The sequence below is a fragment of the Pelobates fuscus genome, chromosome 6, assembly GCF_036172605.1.
Source record: "Pelobates fuscus isolate aPelFus1 chromosome 6, aPelFus1.pri, whole genome shotgun sequence".
NCBI lineage: Eukaryota > Metazoa > Chordata > Amphibia > Anura > Pelobatidae > Pelobates > Pelobates fuscus.
In genome coordinates, this window is record NC_086322.1 from 36,802,707 (window position 1) to 36,818,560 (window position 15,854).

A 15,854-nucleotide genomic window follows, 5' to 3' on the forward strand; every position below is an offset into this window, starting at 1 on the left:
GTGTTTTCACCCAAACCTGCGCTGTCAAAGTGTTCTCAAGTCTCTTCTTAGGAGTTGAATGCAAGTTTCATGTGGCAATTTCATAATCGTACAGATATATTCACTAAAGTGAGAATTGTCCAGAATTTAAAGTGAATTTTAAAATCAAGGCCAACGCAGCTGAACCGAAGGCGTAGGTAACTTGGAGAAAATTTTCCACTTGGGCCTTTAACCTGCCTGGCGGTATTCCCGAGCGTGACTCGGGGTTAATTTTCGCTGCCAGAACCGGTAACCCCGAGTCACGCTCGGGGTAGATAAGATTTACTTACCTCCGCCGCGATCCGCTTCGGGAGGACTGCCTCACAGCCCAGGCAGCCCTCCCACGGCAAATCAGGCCCCCGGGGGCCATGTGATCGGATCACATGGCCCTCTATAGCTGGCTGTGGATCTGCCAGCAGGGGGACTGTTTGAAATATCAGACAGTCCCCCTGCTGGTGGGAAGTATAAAAAAAATAAAAAAAAGACAAGTGTAAAAACAAATTAAATATATTTTTATATATATATATATATATATATATATAATATGTATATATATTATATATATAATAGATGTACATATATATATATTATATATAAATACGTATAATTAAAATAATAAATTAATAAAATAATTAAATAAATAAATAAAATATTGAAACAAAATTTAATATAAATTATATATGCATATGTAATTTCATTCTAACTGTATTTTGTTATTAATATATATATATATCGGTAACAAAATACACTTAGAATTACATTCTATATATATCTATATATATATATATATTTATATAAAATACAAATAAGCGCAAATATATATATATAGATAAATACATATAATTACATAAAAGATTACATTAGTATACACGTAGAATTTAAATACCTATAAATGCATACATATTAAAATTCTACATGTATATTTAAATAATCTTTTAACGTAATTTGATTGACATGCCTGACATGGGGGCGGAACTGGGCGGGTAATTCAAATGCAAAAAAATGGTACCGCTTTTGGTACAAAATTCCTGACATAATCATACCGCCAGGGAGGTTAAATTGAAATACACTTGGAATTCCTGATCATTTTCACTTTAGTGAATAACCCTGTTGGGTTTACACAACTGCTTGTATCCATGATTAAACCTCACACAACTGCTTGTCTCCATGATTAAACCTCACATCATCTCATCAGTGAATAAAACTGTACATTTGGGGTCTTCTAAATTTGAGTGCCATGCTCAAGATCAACCACCTTAGACATGCTGGTGCATCCCAGATGGGACTTGAACCCACAATCCCTGGATTAGGAGGCCAGTGCCTTATCCATTAGGCCACTGGGGCTTGATGTGTAAATTTCTTTTTACTGTTAAAAAACAAAAAACAAAAAACAGAAGCTTGTCTTAGTATCCACACACAATAAGCTCAGTGTCTGTAACAATATCATTTCTCTTGCACCTACAGTGTCACACAGCCAATAGGCAAGGTTCTTTAAGATAGTGAAACTCTTTAGTTTTCGTTTGTTTGTAAACGGAAAAAAGATGCGCATCGTGGTGGCAGCACAGTTTAAGAAAACTCAGGTCATAAAAATGAAATGTTCCAACCATTGAACAAGAGGGCTGCAAAGGCAAAACAAGTACGACATGCACATTTTTCTTTTCAATTTTCTTTTCCTTATACCCCTTGTATCTTCTTCTATCCACCTTACCACTTGCCTCGATCTATATTTATCATGTTTTCTCCCTTGCGCCGACTCTCAATATTTGGGCACAGCTATTTTGTTCTCCTCTGTCCGTGGTGTATGCAGTTTGTCCTTTAGTTGGATTCTTTTCACTGATGGATTGTCAGTAAATCCGCTTAGCAACCAAAGTGGAACTTTGCTTAAGCTCCGCCCCTTGGACACAAATTGCCAAAGATAACACTTCTACTAAAAAAAAGGCAATCCCTAACAAAAATAGTAAGATGAATTTAAGAGCAAATAAAAACAAGGGCAAACAGAGGGACAAAATCGAATCCCTTTACATCCTGTAGGACTGGTGAGGCATTGAGAGCTGGTTGGAGACACCGTGCTGGACCTTGCAGATAAACCAATTAAAAGCAAATGCAAAAACTGCTCCAGGTGAGGCTTGAACTCACAACCTCGGCATTGCTCAACAGATACTGCCTTATAAGTACTGCGCGCTAACCGATTGCGCCACTGGAGCAAGTCGCTTGCTCTGTTACTGCTGTGTTTTCACCCAAACCTGCGCTGTCAAAGTGTTCTCAAGTCTCTTCTTATGAGTTGAATGCAAGTTTCATGTGGCAATTTCATAATCGTACAGATATATTCACTAAAGTGAGAATTGTCCAGAATTTAAAGTGAATTTTAAAATCAAGGCCAACGCAGCTGAACCGAAGGCGTAAGTAACTTGGAGAAAATTTTCCACTTGGGCCTTTAAATTTAAATACACTTGGAATTCCTGATCATTTTCACTTTAATGAATAACCCTGTTGGGTTTTACACAACTGCTTGTCTCCATGATTAAACCTCACATCATCTCATCAGTGAATAAAACTGTACATTTGGGGTCTGCTAAATTTGAGTGCCATGCTCAAGATCAGCCACCTTAGACATGCTGGTGCACCCCAGATGGGACTTGAACCCACAATCCCTGGCTTAGGAGGCCAGTGCCTTATCCATTAGGCCACTGGGGCTTGATGTGTAAATTTCTTTTTACTGTTAAAAAACAAAAAACAAAAAACAGACGCTTGTCTTAGTATCCACACACAATAAGCTCAGTGTCTGTAACAATATCATTTCTCTTGCACCTACAGTGTCACACAGCCAATAGGCAAGGTTCTTTAAGATAGTGAAACTCTTTAGTTTTCGTTTCTTTGTAAACGGAAAAAAGATGCGCATCGTGGTGGCAGCACAGTTTAAGAAAACTCAGGTCATAAAAATGAAATGTTCCAACCATTGAACAAGAGGGCTGCAAAGGCAAAACAAGTACGACATGCACATTTTTCTTTTCAATTTTCTTTTCCTTATACCCCTTGTATCTTCTTCTATCCACCTTACCACTTGCCTCGATCTATATTTATCATGTTTTCTCCCTTGCGCCGACTCTCAATATTTGGGCACAGCTATTTTGTTCTCCTCTGTCCGTGGTGTATGCAGTTTGTCCTTTAGTTGGATTCTTTTCACTGATGGATTGTCAGTAAATCCGCTTAGCAACCAAAGTGGAACTTTGCTTAAGCTCCGCCCCTTGGACACAAATTGCCAAAGATAACACTTCTACTAAAAAAAAGGCAATCCCTAACAAAAATAGTAAGATGAATTTAAGAGCAAATAAAAACAAGGGCAAACAGAGGGACAAAATCGAATCCCTTTACATCCTGTAGGACTGGTGAGGCATTGAGAGCTGGTTGGAGACACCGTGCTGGACCTTGCAGATAAACCAATTAAAAGCAAATGCAAAAACTGCTCCAGGTGAGGCTTGAACTCACAACCTCGGCATTGCTCAACAGATACTGCCTTATAAGTACCGCGCGCTAACCGATTGCGCCACTGGAGCAAGTCGCTTGCTCTGTTACTGCTGTGTTTTCTCCCAAACCTGCGCTGTCAAAGTGTTCTCAAGTCTCTTCTTATGAGTTGAATGCAAGTTTCATGTGGCAATTTCATAATCGTACAGATATATTCACTAAAGTGAGAATTGTCCAGAATTTAAAGTGAATTTTAAAATCAAGGCCAACGCAGCTGAACCGAAGGCGTAGGTAACTTGGAGAAAATTTTCCACTTGGGCCTTTAAATTGAAATACACTTGGAATTCCTGATCATTTTCACTTTAGTGAATAACCCTGTTGGGTTTTACACAACTGCTTGTATCCATGATTAAACCTCACACAACTGCTTGTCTCCATGATTAAACCTCACATCATCTCATCAGTGAATAAAACTGTACATTTGGGGTCTGCTAAATTTGAGTGCCATGCTCAAGATCAACCACCTTAGACATGCTGGTGCACCCCAGATGGGACTTGAACCCACAATCTCTGGCTTAGGAGGCCAGTGCCTTATCCATTAGGCCACTGGGGCTTGATGTGTAATTTCTTTTTACTGTTAAAAAACAAAAAACAGAAGCTTGTCTTAGTATCCACACACAATAAGCTCAGTGTCTGTAACAATATCATTTCTCTTGCACCTACAGTGTCACACAGCCAATAGGCAAGGTTCTTTAAGATAGTGAAACTCTTTAGTTTTCGTTTGTTTGTAAACGGAAAAAAGATGCGCATCGTGGTGGCAGCACAGTTTAAGAAAACTCAGGTCATAAAATGTTCCAACCATTGAACAAGAGGGCTGCAAAGGCAAAACAAGTACGACATGCACATTTTTCTTTTCAATTTTCGTTTCCTTATACCCCTTGTATCTTCTTCTATCCACCTTACCATTTGCCTCGATCTATATTTATCATGTTTTCTCCCTTGCGCCGACTCTCAATATTTGGGCACAGCTATTTTGTTCTCCTCTGTCTGTGGTGTATGCAGTTTGTCCTTTAGTTGGATTCTTTTCACTGATGGATTGTCAGTAAATCCGCTTAGCAACCAAAGTGGAACTTTGCTTAAGCTCCGCCCCTTGGACAAAAATTGCCAAAGATAACACTTCTACAAAAAAAAGGCAATCCCTGACAAAAATAGTAAGATGAATTTAAGAGCAAATAAAAACAAGGGCAAACAGAGGGACAAAATCGAATCCCTTTACATCGTGTAGGACTGGTGAGGCGTTGAGAGCTGGTTGGAGACACCGTGCTGGACCTTGCAGATAAACCAATTAAAAGCAAATGCAAAAACTGCTCCAGGTGAGGCTTGAACTCACAACCTCGGCATTGCTCAACAGATACTGCCTTATAAGTACCGCGCGCTAACCGATTGCGCCACTAGAGCAAGTCGCTTGTTCTGCCTCTGCTGTGTTTTCACCCAAACCCGCGCTGTCAAAGTGTTCTCAAGTCTCTTCTTAGGAGTTGAATGCAAGTTTCATGTGGCAATTTCATAATCGTACAGATATATTCACTAAAGTGAGAATTGTCCAGAATTTAAAAAGAATTTTAAAATCAAGCCCAACGCAGCTGAACCGAAGGCGTAGGTAACTTGGCGAAAATTTTCCACTTGGGACTTTAAATTGAAATACACTTGGAATTCCTGATCATTTACACTTTAGTGAATAACCCTGTTGGGTTTACAGAACTGCTTGTCTCCATGATTAAACCTCACACAACTGCTTGTCTCCATGATTAAACCTCACATCATCTCATCAGTGAATAAAACTGTACATTTGGGGTCTGCTAAATTTGAGTGCCATGCTCAAGTTCAACCACCTTAGACATGCTGGAGCACCCCAGATGGGACTTGAACCCACAATCCCTGGCTTAGGAGGCCAGTGCCTTATCCATAAGGCCACTGGGGCTTGATGTGTAAATTTCTTTTAACTGTTAAAAAAAAAAAAAAAAAAAACAGAAGCTTGTCTTAGTATCCACACACAATAAGCTCAGTGTCTGTAACAATATCATTTCTCTTGCACCTACAGTGTCACACAGCCAATAGGCAAGGTTCTTTAAGATAGTGAAACTCTTTAGTTTTCGTTTGTTTGTAAACGGAAAAAAGATGCGCATCGTGGTGGCAGCACAGTTTAAGAAAACTCAGGTCATAAAAATTGAATGTTCCAACCATTGAACAAGAGGGCTGCAAAGGCAAAACAAGTACGACATGCACATTTTTCTTTTCAATTTTCTTTTCCTTATACCCCTTGTATCTTCTTCTATCCACCTTACCACTTGCCTCGATCTATATTTATCATGTTTTCTCCCTTGCGCCGACTCTCAATATTTGGGCACAGCTATTTTGTTCTCCTCTGTCCGTGGTGTATGCAGTTTGTCCTTTAGTTGGATTCTTTTCACTGATGGATTGTCAGTAAATCCGCTTAGCAACCAAAGTGGAACTTTGCTTAAGCTCCGCCCCTTGGACAAAAATTGCCAAAGATAACACTTCTACAAAAAAAAGGCAATCCCTAACAAAAATAGTAAGATGAATTTAAGAGCAAATAAAAACAAGGGCAAACAGAGGGACAAAATCAAATCCCTTTACATCGTGTAGGACTGGTGAGGCATTGAGAGCTGGTTGGATACACCGTGCTGGACCTTGCAGATAAACCAATTAAAAGCAAATGCAAAAACTGCTCCAGGTGAGGCTTGAACTCACAACCTCGGCATTTCTCAACAGATACTGCCTTATAAGTACCGCGCGCTAACCGATTGCGCCACTAGAGCAAGTCGCTTGTTCTGCCTCTGCTGTGTTTTCACCCAAACCTGCGCTGTCAAAGTGTTCTCAAGTCTCTTCTTAGGAGTTGAATGCAAGTTTCATGTGGCAATTTCATAATCGTACAGATATATTCACTAAAGTGAGAATTGTCCAGAATTTAAAAAGAATTTTAAAATCAAGGCCAACGCAGCTGAACCGAAGGCGTAGGTAACTTGGAGAAAATTTTCCACTTGGGACTTTAAATTGAAATACACTTGGAATTCCTGATCATTTTCACTTTAGTGAATAACCCTGTTGGGTTTTACACAACTGCTTGTATCCATGATTAAACCTCACACAACTGCTTGTCTCCATGATTAAACCTCACATCATCTCATCAGTGAATAAAACTGTACATTTGGGGTCTGCTAAATTTGAGTGCCATGCTCAAGATCAACCACCTTAGACATGCTGGTGCACCCCAGATGGGACTTGAACCCACAATCCCTGGCTTAGGAGGCCAGTGCCTTATCCATTAGGCCACTGGGGCTTGATGTGTAATTTCTTTTTACTGTTAAAAAACAAAAAACAGAAGCTTGTCTTAGTATCCACACACAATAAGCTCAGTGTCTGTAACAATATAATTTCTCTTGCACCTACAGTGTCACACAGCCAATAGGCAAGGTTCTTTAAGATAGTGAAACTCTTTAGTTTTCGTTTGTTTGTAAACGGAAAAAAGATGCGCATCGTGGTGGCAGCACAGTTTAAGAAAACTCAGGTCATAAAATGTTCCAACCATTGAACAAGAGGGCTGCAAAGGCAAAACAAGTACGACATGCACATTTTTCTTTTCAATTTTCGTTTCCTTATACCCCTTGTATCTTCTTCTATCCACCTTACCATTTGCCTCGATCTATATTTATCATGTTTTCTCCCTTGCGCCGACTCTCAATATTTGGGCACAGCTATTTTGTTCTCCTCTGTCTGTGGTGTATGCAGTTTGTCCTTTAGTTGGATTCTTTTCACTGATGGATTGTCAGTAAATCCGCTTAGCAACCAAAGTGGAACTTTGCTTAAGCTCCGCCCCTTGGACAAAAATTGCCAAAGATAACACTTCTACAAAAAAAAGGCAATCCCTGACAAAAATAGTAAGATGAATTTAAGAGCAAATAAAAACAAGGGCAAACAGAGGGACAAAATCGAATCCCTTTACATCGTGTAGGACTGGTGAGGCGTTGAGAGCTGGTTGGAGACACCGTGCTGGACCTTGCAGATAAACCAATTAAAAGCAAATGCAAAAACTGCTCCAGGTGAGGCTTGAACTCACAACCTCGGCATTGCTCAACAGATACTGCCTTATAAGTACCGCGCGCTAACCGATTGCGCCACTAGAGCAAGTCGCTTGTTCTGCCTCTGCTGTGTTTTCACCCAAACCCGCGCTGTCAAAGTGTTCTCAAGTCTCTTCTTAGGAGTTGAATGCAAGTTTCATGTGGCAATTTCATAATCGTACAGATATATTCACTAAAGTGAGAATTGTCCAGAATTTAAAAAGAATTTTAAAATCAAGCCCAACGCAGCTGAACCGAAGGCGTAGGTAACTTGGCGAAAATTTTCCACTTGGGACTTTAAATTGAAATACACTTGGAATTCCTGATCATTTACACTTTAGTGAATAACCCTGTTGGGTTTACAGAACTGCTTGTCTCCATGATTAAACCTCACACAACTGCTTGTCTCCATGATTAAACCTCACATCATCTCATCAGTGAATAAAACTGTACATTTGGGGTCTGCTAAATTTGAGTGCCATGCTCAAGTTCAACCACCTTAGACATGCTGGAGCACCCCAGATGGGACTTGAACCCACAATCCCTGGCTTAGGAGGCCAGTGCCTTATCCATAAGGCCACTGGGGCTTGATGTGTAAATTTCTTTTAACTGTTAAAAAAAAAAAAAAAAAAAACAGAAGCTTGTCTTAGTATCCACACACAATAAGCTCAGTGTCTGTAACAATATCATTTCTCTTGCACCTACAGTGTCACACAGCCAATAGGCAAGGTTCTTTAAGATAGTGAAACTCTTTAGTTTTCGTTTGTTTGTAAACGGAAAAAAGATGCGCATCGTGGTGGCAGCACAGTTTAAGAAAACTCAGGTCATAAAAATTGAATGTTCCAACCATTGAACAAGAGGGCTGCAAAGGCAAAACAAGTACGACATGCACATTTTTCTTTTCAATTTTCTTTTCCTTATACCCCTTGTATCTTCTTCTATCCACCTTACCACTTGCCTCGATCTATATTTATCATGTTTTCTCCCTTGCGCCGACTCTCAATATTTGGGCACAGCTATTTTGTTCTCCTCTGTCCGTGGTGTATGCAGTTTGTCCTTTAGTTGGATTCTTTTCACTGATGGATTGTCAGTAAATCCGCTTAGCAACCAAAGTGGAACTTTGCTTAAGCTCCGCCCCTTGGACAAAAATTGCCAAAGATAACACTTCTACAAAAAAAAGGCAATCCCTAACAAAAATAGTAAGATGAATTTAAGAGCAAATAAAAACAAGGGCAAACAGAGGGACAAAATCAAATCCCTTTACATCGTGTAGGACTGGTGAGGCATTGAGAGCTGGTTGGATACACCGTGCTGGACCTTGCAGATAAACCAATTAAAAGCAAATGCAAAAACTGCTCCAGGTGAGGCTTGAACTCACAACCTCGGCATTTCTCAACAGATACTGCCTTATAAGTACCGCGCGCTAACCGATTGCGCCACTAGAGCAAGTCGCTTGTTCTGCCTCTGCTGTGTTTTCACCCAAACCTGCGCTGTCAAAGTGTTCTCAAGTCTCTTCTTAGGAGTTGAATGCAAGTTTCATGTGGCAATTTCATAATCGTACAGATATATTCACTAAAGTGAGAATTGTCCAGAATTTAAAAAGAATTTTAAAATCAAGCCCAACGCAGCTGAACCGAAGGCGTAGGTAACTTGGCGAAAATTTTCCACTTGGGACTTTAAATTGAAATACACTTGGAATTCCTGATCATTTACACTTTAGTGAATAACCCTGTTGGGTTTACAGAACTGCTTGTCTCCATGATTAAACCTCACACAACTGCTTGTCTCCATGATTAAACCTCACATCATCTCATCAGTGAATAAAACTGTACATTTGGGGTCTGCTAAATTTGAGTGCCATGCTCAAGTTCAACCACCTTAGACATGCTGGAGCACCCCAGATGGGACTTGAACCCACAATCCGTGGCTTAGGAGGCCAGTGCCTTATCCATAAGGCCACTGGGGCTTGATGTGTAAATTTCTTTTAACTGTTAAAAAAAAACAAAAAAAAAACAGAAGCTTGTCTTAGTATCCACACACAATAAGCTCAGTGTCTGTAACAATATCATTTCTCTTGCACCTACAGTGTCACACAGCCAATAGGCAAGGTTCTTTAAGATAGTGAAACTCTTTAGTTTTCGTTTGTTTGTAAACGGAAAAAAGATGCGCATCGTGGTGGCAGCACAGTTTAAGAAAACTCAGGTCATAAAAATTGAATGTTCCAACCATTGAACAAGAGGGCTGCAAAGGCAAAACAAGTACGACATGCACATTTTTCTTTTCAATTTTCTTTTCCTTATACCCCTTGTATCTTCTTCTATCCACCTTACCACTTGCCTCGATCTATATTTATCATGTTTTCTCCCTTGCGCCGACTCTCAATATTTGGGCACAGCTATTTTGTTCTCCTCTGTCCGTGGTGTATGCAGTTTGTCCTTTAGTTGGATTCTTTTCACTGATGGATTGTCAGTAAATCCGCTTAGCAACCAAAGTGGAACTTTGCTTAAGCTCCGCCCCTTGGACAAAAATTGCCAAAGATAACACTTCTACAAAAAAAAGGCAATCCCTAACAAAAATAGTAAGATGAATTTAAGAGCAAATAAAAACAAGGGCAAACAGAGGGACAAAATCAAATCCCTTTACATCGTGTAGGACTGGTGAGGCATTGAGAGCTGGTTGGATACACCGTGCTGGACCTTGCAGATAAACCAATTAAAAGCAAATGCAAAAACTGCTCCAGGTGAGGCTTGAACTCACAACCTCGGCATTTCTCAACAGATACTGCCTTATAAGTACCGCGCGCTAACTGATTGCGCCACTGCAGCAAGTCGCTTGCTCTGCCACTGCTGTGTTTTCACCCAAACCTGCGCTGTCAAAGTGTTCTCAAATCTCTTCTTATGAGTTGAATGCAAGTTTCATGTGGCAATTTCATAATCGTACAGATATATTCACTAAAGTGAGAATTGTCCAGAATTTAAAGTGAATTTTAAAATCAAGGCCAACGCAACTGAACCGAAGGCGTAGGTAACTTGGAGAAAATTTTCCACTTGGGCCTTTAAATTGAAATACACTTGGAATTCCTGATCATTTTCACTTTAGTGAATAACCCTGTTGGGTTTACACAACTGCTTGTATCCATGATTAAACCTCACACAACTGCTTGTCTCCATGATTAAACCTCACATCATCTCATCAGTGAATAAAACTGTACATTTGGGGTCTGCTAAATTTGAGTGCCATGCTCAAGATCAACCACCTTAGACATGCTGGTGCATCCCAGATGGGACTTGAACCCACAATCCCTGGCTTAGGAGGCCAGTGCCTTATCCATTAGGCCACTGGGGCTTGATGTGTAAATTTCTTTTAACTGTTAAAAAAAAAAAAAAAAAAAAAACAGAAGCTTGTCTTAGTATCCACACACAATAAGCTCAGTGTCTGTAACAATATCATTTCTCTTGCACCTACAGTGTCACACAGCCAATAGGCAAGGTTCTTTAAGATAGTGAAACTCTTTAGTTTTCGTTTGTTTGTAAACGGAAAAAAGATGCGCATCGTGGTGGCAGCACAGTTTAAGAAAACTCAGGTCATAAAAATGGAATGTTCCAACCATTGAACAAGAGGGCTGCAAAGGCAAAACAAGTATGACATGCAAATCTTTCTTTTCAATTTTCTTTTCCTTATACCCCTTGTATCTTCTTCTATCCACCTTACCACTTGCCTTGATCTATATTTATCATGTTTTCTCCCTTGCGCCGACTCTCAATATTTGGGCACAGCTATTTTGTTCTCCTCTGTCCGTGGTGTATGCAGTTTGTCCTTTAGTTGGATTCTTTTCACTGATGGATTGTCAGTAAATCCGCTTAGCAACCAAAGTGGAACTTTGCTTAAGCTCCGCCCCTTGGACAAAAATTGCCAAAGATAACACTTCTACAAAAAAAAGGCAATCCCTAACAAAAATAGTAAGATGAATTTAAGAGCAAATAAAAACAAGGGCAAACAGAGGGACAAAATCAAATCCCTTTACATTGTGTAGGACTGGTGAGGCGTTGAGAGCTGGTTGGAGACACCGTGCTGGACCTTGCAGATAAACCAATTAAAAGCAAATGCAAAAACTGCTCCAGGTGAGGTTTGAACTCACAACCTCGGCATTGCTCAACAGATACTGCCTTATAAGTACCGCGTGCTAACCGATTGCGCCACTAGAGCAAGACGCTTGTTTTGCCTCTGCTGTGTTTTCACCCAAACCTGCACTGTCAAAGTGTTCTCAAATCTCTTCTTATGAGTTGAATGCAAGTTTCATGTGGCAATTTCATAATCGTACAGATATATTTACTAAAGTGAGAATTGTCCAGAATTTAAAGTGAATTTTATAATCAAGGCCAACGCAGCTGAACCGAAGGCGTAGGTAACTTGGAGAAAATTTTCCACTTGGGCCTTTAAATTTAAATACACTTGGAATTCCTGATCATTCTCACTTTAATGAATAACCCTGTTGGGTTTACACAGCTGTTTGTCTCCATGTTTAAACCTCACACAACTGCTTGTCTCCATGATTAAACCTCACATCATCTCAACAGTGAATAAAACTGTACATTTGGGGTCTTCTAAATTTGAGTGCCATGCTCAAGTTCAACAACCGTAGATATGCTGGTGCACCCCAGATGGGACTTGAACCCACAATCCCTGGCTTAGGAGGCCAGTGCCTTATCCATTAGGCCACTGGGGCTTGATGTGTAAACTTATTTTAACAATTAAAAAAAACAAAAAAAAAACACAGAAGCTTGTCTTAGTATCCACACACAATAAGCTCAGTGTCTGTAACAATATCATTTCTCTTGCACCTACAGTGTCACACAGCCAATAGGCAAGGTTCTTTAAGATAGTGAAACTCTTTAGTTTTCGTTTGTTTGTAAACGGAAAAAAGATGCGCATCGTGGTGGCAGCACAGTTTAAGAAAACTCAGGTCATAAAAATGGAATGTTCCAACCATTGAACAAGAGGGCTGCAAAGGCAAAACAAGTACGACATGAAAATTTTTCTTTTCAATTTTCTTTTCCTTATACCCCTTGTATCTTCTTCTATCCACCTTACCACTTGCCTCGATCTATATTTATCATGTTTTCTCCCTTGCGCCGACTCTCAATATTTGGGCACAGCTATTTTGTTCTCCTCTGTCCGTGGTGTATGCAGTTTGTCCTTTAGTTGGATTCTTTTCACTGATGGATTGTCAGTAAATCCGCTTAGCAACTAAAGTGGAACTTTGCTTACGCTCCGCCCCTTGGACAAAAATTGCCAAAGATAACACTTCTACTAAAAAAAAGGCAATCCCTAACAAAAATAGAAAGATGAATTTAAGAGCAAATAAAAACAAGGGCAAACAGAGGGACAAAATCGAATCCCTTTACATCCTGTAGGACTGGTGAGGCGTTGAGAGCAAAATTCTCACTTTAGTGAATATATCTGTACGATTATGAAATTGCCACATGAAACTTGCATTCAACTCATAAGAAGAGACTTGAGAACACTTTGACAGCGCAGGTTTGGATGAAAACACAGAAGTTGCAGAACAAGCGACTTGCTCCAGTGGCGCAATCGGTTAGCGCGCGGTACTTATAAGGCAGTATCTGTTGAGCAATGCCGAGGTTGTGAGTTCAAGCCTCACCTGGAGCAGTTTTTGCATTTGCTTTTCATTGGTTTATCTGCAAGGTCCAGCACGGTGTCTCCAACCAGCTCTCAACGCCTCAACAGTCCTACAGGATGTAAAGGGATTCAATTTTGTCCCTCTGTTTGCCCTTGTTTTTATTTGCTCTTAAATTCATCTTACTATTTTTGTGAGGGATTGCCTTTTTTTTAGTAGAAGTGTTATCATTGGCAATTTTTGTCCAAGGGGCGGAGCTTAAGCAAAGTTCCACTTCGGTTGCTAAGCGGATTTACTGACAATCCATCAGAGAAAAGAATCCAACTAAAGGACAAACTGCATACACCACGGACAGAGGAGAACAAAATAGCTGTGCCCAAATATTGAGAGTCGGCGCAAGGGAGAAAACATGATAAATATAGATCGAGGCAAGTGGTAAGGTGGATAGTAGAAGATACAAGGGGTAAAAGGAAAAGAAAATTGACAAGAAAAAAGTTGCATGTCGTACTTGTTTTGCCTTTGCAGCCCTCTTGTTCAATGGTTGGAACATTCCATTTTTATGTCCTGAGTTTTCTTAAACTGTGCTGCCACCACGATGCGCATCTTTTTTCCATTTACAAACAAACGAAAACTAATGAGTTTCACTATCTTAAAGAACCTTGCCTATTGGCTGCGTGACACTGTAGGGGCAAGAGAAATACTATTGTTACAGACACTGAGCTTGTGTGTGGATACTAAGACAAGCTTCTGTTTTTTGTTTTTTTTTAACCGTTAAAAGAAATTTACACATCAAGCCCCAGTGGCCTAATGGATAAGGCACTGGCCTCCTAAGCCAGGGATTGTGGGTTCAAGTCCCATCTGGGGTGCACCAGCATGTCTAAGGTGGTAGAACTTGAGTTTAGCAGACTCCAAATGTACAGTTTTATTCGATGATGTGAGGTTTAATCATGGAGACAAGCAGTTGTGTAAACCCAACAGGGTTATTCACTAAAGTGAAAATGATCAAGAATTCCAAGTGTATTTTAATTTAAAGGCCCAAGTGGAAAATTTTCCCCAAGTTACCTACGCCTTCGGTTCAGCTGCGTCGGCCTTGATTTTAAAATTCACTTTAAATTCTGGACAATTCTCACTTTAGTGAATATATCTGTACGATTATGAAATTGCCACATGAAACTTGCATTCAACTCATAAGAAGCTACTTGAGAACACTTTGACAGCGCAGGTTTGGGTGAAAACACCACATTTCCGACTTTTGACTGGCACAAAATATTTACTATCACACACAATAACACACTAAACATTCCACTAATTGAAGCTAACTACAAATGACTGAATAAATGGTATAGGACACCCACACGGCTACACCACGTCTATCAGCAGGTTCCAGACGTATGCTGGAGATGTGGAGGGAACAGGGGCACTTATTTGCACATTTGATGGGAATGTACAGTACTGCGCCCATACTGGGACACCATAATAACAGTGAGAACCACCTTAGCCACAATACCGAAACCACACTCCTTTTTGGAAATACTGCTGCACCTGTCCCCACGGCCTATCAAGGTCTACCGCAACTCTCTAGAATTCTTTCTGTGGACAGCAGTCAAGGCCCTTATTACCAAGTACTGGAAACAAAAAACCCCACCCCCAATAGAGGAATGGTTCACTAGGGTAAAACGTATCAGAGCTATGCAGGAGACAGGGTACTCCCTTTCCCGTCGCACAACTAGATACCCGGGCACATGGGACCCATGGATTCAATGATCTCATCATTATAGATCTCAAACTGCCCTGGTCGGAACCTAGGCTCAAACCTGATCTTCTGCAAGGACAGATCAAGGAGGGAATAGGGCGAGCCCCATAGACACAACACCTGAACAATCCCCACAAAAGGGAAATAGGGAAAAATCTGACTGGCACTATGAAAAGTGCTGTAACTTGGCTACACAACAGACACATTCATACACACCTAACTGAAGGAGAGGATAACCCTCGCTATAAAACATCATACCTACACCTAGTTGTGACAAACAGTGGTTATAAATGTTCTTATTCTTACTGCTAGATATGGTTAAATGATAGATATGTCATACCTCTTGATAATGTTCAAAGTAAATTGTGTATCACCTGTGGTAAACCTAATCGTCTTACACCTGGAGACACCATGTCTCTCACCTCCCTCCGAGAACGTGTAGAGAACGTACCTGGATTTAAATGTTATTACAAATATGTACGCACTACAGTACTCGTGTTTGAACAACTGTTTGTACTCACGCATAAATAAATGTTTTACTGGAATGTAACACTGTAAAAAAGCAATAAACACAAAATAAATAATAATTTTAAAAAAGTGATTTATTTTGAGTTTCATCCTTCTCTTTTTTTTCTTATTTTTCCTCCCATTTTTTGTCTCATTACCTTTTTGAGGCCATTTCTCTATTCTCTTCCTTCCCAGACTCAAGAAAACTTTTTTTTTTAAGTAACAAAATGATGGTATGAAGATACTAACTATCCCAATATTCTGTTTAAACCGATTGTTTTCACTTCTGCAGTAATGGGCTTGATGGCCCTAATATGTTTTCCCCCCTTTTTTTATAGTA

The 15,854-nt window shown here is 40.0% G+C and overlaps 18 non-coding genes across 18 annotated transcripts; 2 read left to right on the plus strand and 16 right to left on the minus strand.

Annotated features, from left to right (window-relative positions):
* Positions 1-1,287: 1,287 nt before the first annotated feature.
* On the minus strand, positions 1,288-1,362 carry TRNAR-CCU (transfer RNA arginine (anticodon CCU)). The gene has a single exon. It is a non-coding gene; the product is annotated as a tRNA-Arg (tRNA).
* A 767-nt stretch (positions 1,363-2,129) lies between these two features.
* TRNAI-UAU (transfer RNA isoleucine (anticodon UAU)) lies at positions 2,130-2,222 on the minus strand. Its single transcript is given in 2 exon segments — positions 2,130-2,165; positions 2,185-2,222. It is a non-coding gene; the product is annotated as a tRNA-Ile (tRNA).
* A 417-nt stretch (positions 2,223-2,639) lies between these two features.
* On the minus strand, positions 2,640-2,712 carry TRNAR-CCU (transfer RNA arginine (anticodon CCU)). The gene has a single exon. It is a non-coding gene; the product is annotated as a tRNA-Arg (tRNA).
* Positions 2,713-3,479: 767 nt separating this feature from the next.
* TRNAI-UAU (transfer RNA isoleucine (anticodon UAU)) lies at positions 3,480-3,572 on the minus strand. Its single transcript is given in 2 exon segments — positions 3,480-3,515; positions 3,535-3,572. It is a non-coding gene; the product is annotated as a tRNA-Ile (tRNA).
* A 448-nt stretch (positions 3,573-4,020) lies between these two features.
* Positions 4,021-4,093, minus strand: TRNAR-CCU (transfer RNA arginine (anticodon CCU)). The gene has a single exon. It is a non-coding gene; the product is annotated as a tRNA-Arg (tRNA).
* Positions 4,094-4,845: 752 nt separating this feature from the next.
* Positions 4,846-4,938, minus strand: TRNAI-UAU (transfer RNA isoleucine (anticodon UAU)). Its single transcript is given in 2 exon segments — positions 4,846-4,881; positions 4,901-4,938. It is a non-coding gene; the product is annotated as a tRNA-Ile (tRNA).
* Positions 4,939-5,385: 447 nt separating this feature from the next.
* Positions 5,386-5,458, minus strand: TRNAR-CCU (transfer RNA arginine (anticodon CCU)). The gene has a single exon. It is a non-coding gene; the product is annotated as a tRNA-Arg (tRNA).
* Positions 5,459-6,224: 766 nt separating this feature from the next.
* Positions 6,225-6,317, minus strand: TRNAI-UAU (transfer RNA isoleucine (anticodon UAU)). The gene is given in 2 exon segments: positions 6,225-6,260; positions 6,280-6,317. It is a non-coding gene; the product is annotated as a tRNA-Ile (tRNA).
* Positions 6,318-6,765: 448 nt separating this feature from the next.
* TRNAR-CCU (transfer RNA arginine (anticodon CCU)) lies at positions 6,766-6,838 on the minus strand. The gene has a single exon. It is a non-coding gene; the product is annotated as a tRNA-Arg (tRNA).
* Positions 6,839-7,590: 752 nt separating this feature from the next.
* TRNAI-UAU (transfer RNA isoleucine (anticodon UAU)) lies at positions 7,591-7,683 on the minus strand. Its single transcript is given in 2 exon segments — positions 7,591-7,626; positions 7,646-7,683. It is a non-coding gene; the product is annotated as a tRNA-Ile (tRNA).
* A 447-nt stretch (positions 7,684-8,130) lies between these two features.
* On the minus strand, positions 8,131-8,203 carry TRNAR-CCU (transfer RNA arginine (anticodon CCU)). Its single transcript has one exon. It is a non-coding gene; the product is annotated as a tRNA-Arg (tRNA).
* A 766-nt stretch (positions 8,204-8,969) lies between these two features.
* On the minus strand, positions 8,970-9,062 carry TRNAI-UAU (transfer RNA isoleucine (anticodon UAU)). Its single transcript is given in 2 exon segments — positions 8,970-9,005; positions 9,025-9,062. It is a non-coding gene; the product is annotated as a tRNA-Ile (tRNA).
* Positions 9,063-10,348: 1,286 nt separating this feature from the next.
* On the minus strand, positions 10,349-10,441 carry TRNAI-UAU (transfer RNA isoleucine (anticodon UAU)). The gene is given in 2 exon segments: positions 10,349-10,384; positions 10,404-10,441. It is a non-coding gene; the product is annotated as a tRNA-Ile (tRNA).
* A 445-nt stretch (positions 10,442-10,886) lies between these two features.
* On the minus strand, positions 10,887-10,961 carry TRNAR-CCU (transfer RNA arginine (anticodon CCU)). The gene has a single exon. It is a non-coding gene; the product is annotated as a tRNA-Arg (tRNA).
* A 768-nt stretch (positions 10,962-11,729) lies between these two features.
* On the minus strand, positions 11,730-11,822 carry TRNAI-UAU (transfer RNA isoleucine (anticodon UAU)). Its single transcript is given in 2 exon segments — positions 11,730-11,765; positions 11,785-11,822. It is a non-coding gene; the product is annotated as a tRNA-Ile (tRNA).
* Positions 11,823-12,269: 447 nt separating this feature from the next.
* On the minus strand, positions 12,270-12,342 carry TRNAR-CCU (transfer RNA arginine (anticodon CCU)). Its single transcript has one exon. It is a non-coding gene; the product is annotated as a tRNA-Arg (tRNA).
* Positions 12,343-13,193: 851 nt separating this feature from the next.
* TRNAI-UAU (transfer RNA isoleucine (anticodon UAU)) lies at positions 13,194-13,286 on the plus strand. Its single transcript is given in 2 exon segments — positions 13,194-13,231; positions 13,251-13,286. It is a non-coding gene; the product is annotated as a tRNA-Ile (tRNA).
* A 761-nt stretch (positions 13,287-14,047) lies between these two features.
* Positions 14,048-14,120, plus strand: TRNAR-CCU (transfer RNA arginine (anticodon CCU)). The gene has a single exon. It is a non-coding gene; the product is annotated as a tRNA-Arg (tRNA).
* The last annotated feature ends 1,734 nt before the right edge of the window (positions 14,121-15,854 follow it).